This window comes from Lutra lutra, chromosome 6, assembly GCF_902655055.1.
Source record: "Lutra lutra chromosome 6, mLutLut1.2, whole genome shotgun sequence".
In the NCBI taxonomy this organism is placed as follows: Eukaryota; Metazoa; Chordata; class Mammalia; order Carnivora; family Mustelidae; genus Lutra; species Lutra lutra.
Window position 1 is genome coordinate 427,218 of NC_062283.1, and position 6,863 is coordinate 434,080.

The following is a 6,863-nucleotide window of genomic DNA, read 5'->3' on the forward strand; positions in this document are numbered from 1 at the left end:
CTCCCATTGTGGGTTGCCTCTTAGTTTTGTTGACTGTTTCCTTTGTTGTGCAGAAGCTTTTTATTTTGATGAAGTCCCAGAACTTTACCTTTGCTTTGGTTTCCCTTGCCTTTAGGGACATGTGTTGAAAGAGGTCACTGTGGCCAATGTCAAAAAGGTTATTGGCTATGTTCTCCTCTAGGATTTTGTTGAATTCCTGTCTCACATTGTTGTCTTTCATCCACTTAGAGTTTATCTTTGTGTATGGTGTAAGAGAATGGTCCGGTTTCATTCTTCTGCATGTGGCTGTACAATTTCCCCAGCACTGCTTCCTGAAGAGACTGTCTTTTTTTTCCATTGGATATTTTATCCTGCTTTATTGAAGATTAGTTGATCAAAGAGTTAAGGGTCCATTTCTGGGGTCTCTATTCTATTCCATGGATCTATGTGTCTTTTTTGTGCCAATACTATATTGTCTTAGTGACTATCACTTGGTAATAGAGCTTGAAATCAGGCATCATAATGTCCCCAGCTTTGGTTTTCTTTTTCTACATTCCCCTGGAAATTCAGGGTCTTTTCTTTTTCCATACAAATTTTAGAATTGTTTGTTCCAGCTCTGTGAAAAATGTCAATGCTATTTTGATAGGGACTGTATCCATAGGGTAGATTGCTCTGGGGGTAGATTTTGGCAGGGGGGGGGGTCTCATCTTTTATTTTAAAATTTTTTAATTTTTTTTCAGTGTTCCAAGATTCATTGTTTATGCAGCACACCCAGTGCTCCATGCAATACATGCCCTCCTCAATATCCACCACCAAGCTCACCCAACCCACCACCCTTCTCCCCTCAAAATCAACCCTCAGTTTGTTACTCAGAGTCCATAGTCTCTCATGGTTCGTCTCCCCCTCTGACTTCCCCCACTTCACACTCCTCTCCAACTCTCAACGTCCTCCGTGTTATTCCTTATGCACCACAAGTAAGTGAAACCATATGATAATTGACTCTCTCTGCTTGACTTATTTCATTCTGCATAATCTCCCCCAGTTACATCCATGTTGATACAAAAGTTGGGTATTCATTCTTTCTGAGGGAGTCATAATAATCCATTGTATATATGGACCATATCTTCTTTATCCACTCATCTGTTAAAGGGTATCTTGGCTCTTTTCACAGTTTGGTGACTGTGGCCATTACTGCTATGAACATTGGGGTACATATGGCCCTTCTTTTCATTACATCTGTATCTTTGGGGTAAATACCCAGTAGTGCAATTGCAGGGTATTGTATCAACATGGAAGGGACTGGAGGAGATTATGCTGAGTGAAATAAGTCAAGCAGAGAGAGTCAATTATCATATGATATCATATTATCATATATCATACATATTTGATATCATATCAAATATCATCATTATTCCTTACATTCCACTTAGCTTGTGGAATGTAAGGAATAAAATGGAGGACATTAGGAGAAGGAAAGGAGAAGTGAATTGGGGTAAATTGGAGGAGGAGACGAAAAATGAGAGACTGTGGATTCTGACACTGAGAATTCTGCAAAACGAAAAAATTCTGAGGGTTTTGGAGGCGAGGGGTTTGGCGGGATGCGTGAGCCTGGTGTTGGGTATTAAGGAGGGCACGAATTGCATGGAACACTAGGTATAGTGCATAAACAATGAATCTTGGAACATTGAAAAGAATAAAATTAAGATGTTAAAAAACAATAACAAAAACAAAAAAGAAAGTATAACACACTGTTGCTTTAAGAATATCTTATCAAAAAAAAATTGGGAAGTGTCACACACACACACACAAAGAATATCTTATCATGAAAAAGGAAGAGAAGTGCCTGGCATGTCTCTCTGTGTATTGTAGTAAGCATATTCGACACTGTGGAATATTGCTCCAGTACAGGTACTGGTAACACAGAAGACTCCAGCTTTGAATGTGTTCTAAGGCAGGTCTATACTACAGTAGAAGTCACCCTGAAACCTGAGCCATACATTTTGTAAGGCCTTATGGTGGTAGAGTTTTAACTTCTGGTTAAAAAAAATAGCATCAGGATATGCCAAGTTTATGGGAAAACCGAAAGAAAACCGAGAAAGGAGTTGAGGGAAATTGGAAGGGGAGGTGAACCATGAGAGACTATGGAGAGACTATGGACTCGGAAAAAGGTTTGAAGGGGGGCGGTGGGAGGTTGGGGGAACCAGGTGGTGGGTATTGTAGAGGGCACGGATTGCATGGAGCACTGGGTGTGGTGCAAAAACAATGAATACTGTTATGCTGAAAAGAAATAAAAAAAAAAGTCATGCAAGTACTACAAGAAAACAATTAATTATCCTAAATTGGAGTTGGAAAGCCTGGGTATCAGTTCTCAAAGTTCAGAAGTATTAAAAGATGAATAAATTTCACTATTAAAAGAAAAAAAAAACTGTGGAACATAGGAGTACACACACACTTCAAACTAAATCCAGAATACATGTGCAGATTTTTATCATAGATGTTTTATCCCTGTGTTTATTCTTTCTCTTCCCCTCTCTCTGCCCAGTCCTTCCTATTATATTTCTGTATGCATCTATTTAAGAAAAGCAAATTCTCATAAAAACGGACAAATAGGGGCACCTGAGTGGCTCAGTGGGTTAAAGCCTCTGCCTTCAGCTCAGGTCCCCGAACTGGGCTCTCTGCTCAGCGGGGAGCCTGCTTCCTCCTCTCTGCCTGCCTCTCCGCCTCCTTGTGATCTCTGTCTGTCAAATAAATAAAATCTTAAAAAATAAAAAAACTATAAACAAAAATGGACAAATAAAAATATCTTTGACAGGGGCGCCTGGGTGGCTCAGTGGTTTAAGCCTCTGCCTTTGGCTCAGGTCATGATCCTGGGGTCCTGGGATCGAGCCCCGCATTGGGCGCTTTGCTCAGCAGGGAGCCTGCTTCCTTTCCTCTCTCTCTGCCTGCCTCTCTGCCTACTTGTGTTCTCTGTCAAATAAATAAAAATCTTAAAAAAATCTTTGACAGAAAACATAGTGTAAGTATGTTTAAATTTGGGAAAAATGCTCAGACTCACTTATAATAAAAGAATTTCAAATTAAGAACTGTATTTTAAATTTTTCTTAATTTTTAGTACATCAAAATCTACAAAAATTGACAAATCACTCTATTGCCCTTGCTGGGAGGGGGGAAGCTGTTCTCACAGTTCACTGGTGTATACAGGTAAAATGATACATAATTCATTGGGGGGAATCTGACAGCACCATGAGACACCGGACAGCAAATCCCTGCTACAGCATCCAACCTAATGCAGTCCTTTGCAAGTAAGGTGGGAAAACTGATGCCAATGTTACCCACTGCAGCACCGGTTACAGCAGAGACTTAAAATGGTGCAAATGTTCAAATTAAGGTGCTCTTTAAATTGTTTTAGAAAATGGTACACCAACACAAAGGAGTACCGTATAACTATACAATATAGTGAAGGAGATGTTGAATCTCCTTTATCTGAGTAGTGGTCAAAATGAGTGCAGAGTCCAAAGCAAAAATTTCTGGGGCACCTGGTGGTTGGGTCAGGTAAGCAGCAATCTTCAGCTCCGGTCATGATCTGGGGGTCCTGGGTTCTGACCGGAACTGGGTGCTGTGCTCAGCGGGGAGTCGGCTTCTCTCTCTCCCAGGTAAACAAATACAAATCTTTTTTGAAAAAGTAAAAATTTTCTGAGTATATTCTTATGCAATTTTGAATTTTTAAGACTAAGTGAAAATTTTACACATTCAAAACATTTGGAAAGGACTTTCTAACACCTAAAGCTGAGGACCACTGAGAAAGCTGATCCCAACTCCATGTCGAATTACTAACAAGCAGGTAAACTGAAGCAGAGAGGCTCTCTGTGCTACATTCCTAACGGGCCTTGTTCTATAGCAGGAAAGCAACTGGAGAAAAATCTTGTAGATTCTAGTGCAAAAATATATTTCTGCATTAATTGAAACATATTACATACATATTTTAACTTAAAATAAGTATATGGCTTTATGCACTAAAAATGCCCAGAAGCAATGATATCCAGAAGCAATACCCTTTATACCAACTTCATAATATGGAATATGTACTATAAAGACTCAACAAAGACAGATTTTTGAAAACAAGTAAATGGAAGGTTATCCTGAATCTAATCAAGCCTTCATATATAAATTCTATCTTAATGTCAACAGAAAAAAAAAAACAGTACACATAAGAAAGCAGTAAGATAAATCTAGATTGTGGTATGCTCTGTAAGATATCTTCATGGTGTCCACCAAATGTCGATATTTTAAAAATAAGCATTAGGAATCTTGGAACGCTGAAAAAAAAAAAAGAAATTAGAAAAAATGAGTTAGGGAGCTCTTCTAGATTAAAAGACTGAAAAGACATATTGACAAAACATAATTATTGATTAAAAAAGATTAATGAGATATGTTCTTATTTTCATTGAATACACTATAATATTTAAGATGAAAACTGTCCGTGTCTTCAGCTTATTGTGAAATCACATGGATACATATACATGAATATAAATACACGAAGACCAACACGCATCACTACATCCATACGCATGTGTGCAGGCAGACAGGCAGGGAGAAGAAACAAACGCAGCAAAGTGATGATTATTTTTCTATAGTGCTGTGCTGCCCACTGTGCTCTTCATTCACGTCATCTGTCTCATGGCAAATTTGTGTAAGAACTAGTTTAAAAGGACAAAGTGTACTCCGATCTATTTCTCTGAAGCACTTAGACTCGGTGTTGCCAAAACGTTATGTAATTCAATACAACTCAGTCTGACTTATTTTTTTTTAAGATTTTATTTATTTATTTGACAGATCACAAGTAGGCAGAGAGGCAGGCAGCGAGAGAGGAGGAAGCAGGCTCCCTGCTGAGCAGAGAGCCCGATGTGGGGCTCGATCCCAAGACCCTGAGATCATGACCTGAGCCGAAGGCAGAGGCTTTAACCCACTGAGCCACCCAGGCGCCCCTGACTTATTAATTTTATGTAAGGAATTTCAATCGGTGAAAAGTGCTGCTCTATTATGAAGCTAAACTGTTGCTCACAACATACATTAGAGGCGCTAAAATACATGAAAATTGCTTCCGAAATACTGCTTTTGGAAATCATCTCCATTTTCATACAGGTTTTTTGAATGCTGGTTTACCATACATTCCATCTGAGGATTTAAACGAGGAAAAGCTGGGTACAGCGAATAATGAAGACTTTCCTGTAAGACCATCTGATAACTTAAGGCTCAAGACATATCTCTACTAGAAACATTCTAGGACAGGGAGAGAAGCAGCCATATTTTCAATTTACATTCAGTATCTTCCCTATTATCTAGATAACATACTGTTAATAGTCTCAAGTTCCCAGAACACAATCATGAGTTGATTAGAAACAAAGAAAGTGGGGAGAAGATAGGGATTCCTGGGATTACAAATAACAAATATACATCCATTGACAATAGTGAGATTCTGGCAGGAATAACAGAAAATAAAAAGTAACTAAATGGACATTAGTTTAAAGTCACATAACATATATAATATTATATCATATATAACATATAGTATATAATATATGTAGTAACATATTGTATCACTTTAAAGTCATAAAATATATATTTAAAAGGCTCCCAAGAATACGTTTACTTAATAAGCAGTAAACAAATGTATTGAATGCTGAAAATACACACTCTGACGCACAAACATTAAGGACAGGACAATGGAGAAGCCAGTGTGTTCTAGAAATCATTTTAAAAATAGTACCTGTCATGAGGTGCACCCTGTGAAATTAATAATTAAATCAAATAAGTCTAGGAGAGTCAAAGAACAAAGAAATGTCCAAAAAAGTTAATTTCTCTATTACCCTCAAATATTTTATGGATTTAACTCCATATTGTTGTACTAAGGGAATGGTATCAGATAACTTTTTATTTACTTTTAAGTTCATTCCTAGATTGCCTATATTACCAGGACCTATGCCAAACTGCCTGTGTTTGTATAGATTGATAACACCTGAAGCCAGAAAATGCCAGAATGTTCATTTTTTCAACTCCTTGACGAAATCACTTAACTCTTTCCTATTTTAAAAAACACTACAGAAAGATAATTGTAACATTTGCATCTAATACTTAATATTTACATCAGGAATATTCACCTTTATTTCCAAATAAGTGAATTTTACAACTTGTGTCCCCTGCCATCACCTGATGTAGTCTCTCTCATTTCTCCCTATATAGAAAACTAAGTAAAAGCACCCCAAACTTGGACAACTAAGATTTCAAGATGACCTATTAGTCGACACATCCAGAAAATCCTGAGGAGAAATCCAACTAGCTAATGCATACTGAAATATGTTATCTCTAAATCATGAGAGAAATACAAATTAATATATCTTCTTATATTTCTGCCAATAAAAGTAAAGAGATTTGAAAGGAAACAGTTTCCTTTCACCCGGATATAGGGAAACAGAGCTTTCTATAATCAGGTAAAGAAGAATGCGAGGCAACATTTCTAGGGCTGATACGTAAGATGGGCATTACCCATGTTCACATTCTCCGAGAAAGTAATTCCGGTTCTAGGAGACTAGACTAATTAATTAAGGCTATTATCTGTCTTTTTTATTTTTAAAAAGATTTTATTTATTTATTTGACAGAGAGAGAGAGACAGTGAGAGAGGGAACACCAGCAGGGGAGTGGGAGAGGGAGAAGCAGGCTCTCTGCTGAGCAAGGACCCCAATGCGGGGCTTGATCTCAAGACCTTAGCCAAAGGCAAATGCTTAACTGAGTTACCCAGGCACCCCTCTTTTTCCTTTTTTTTACAAATGGAGGTTGAATCCAGGGTTATTTATATTAGTAAAATGTAGAAATTGGAAAAAGCCCA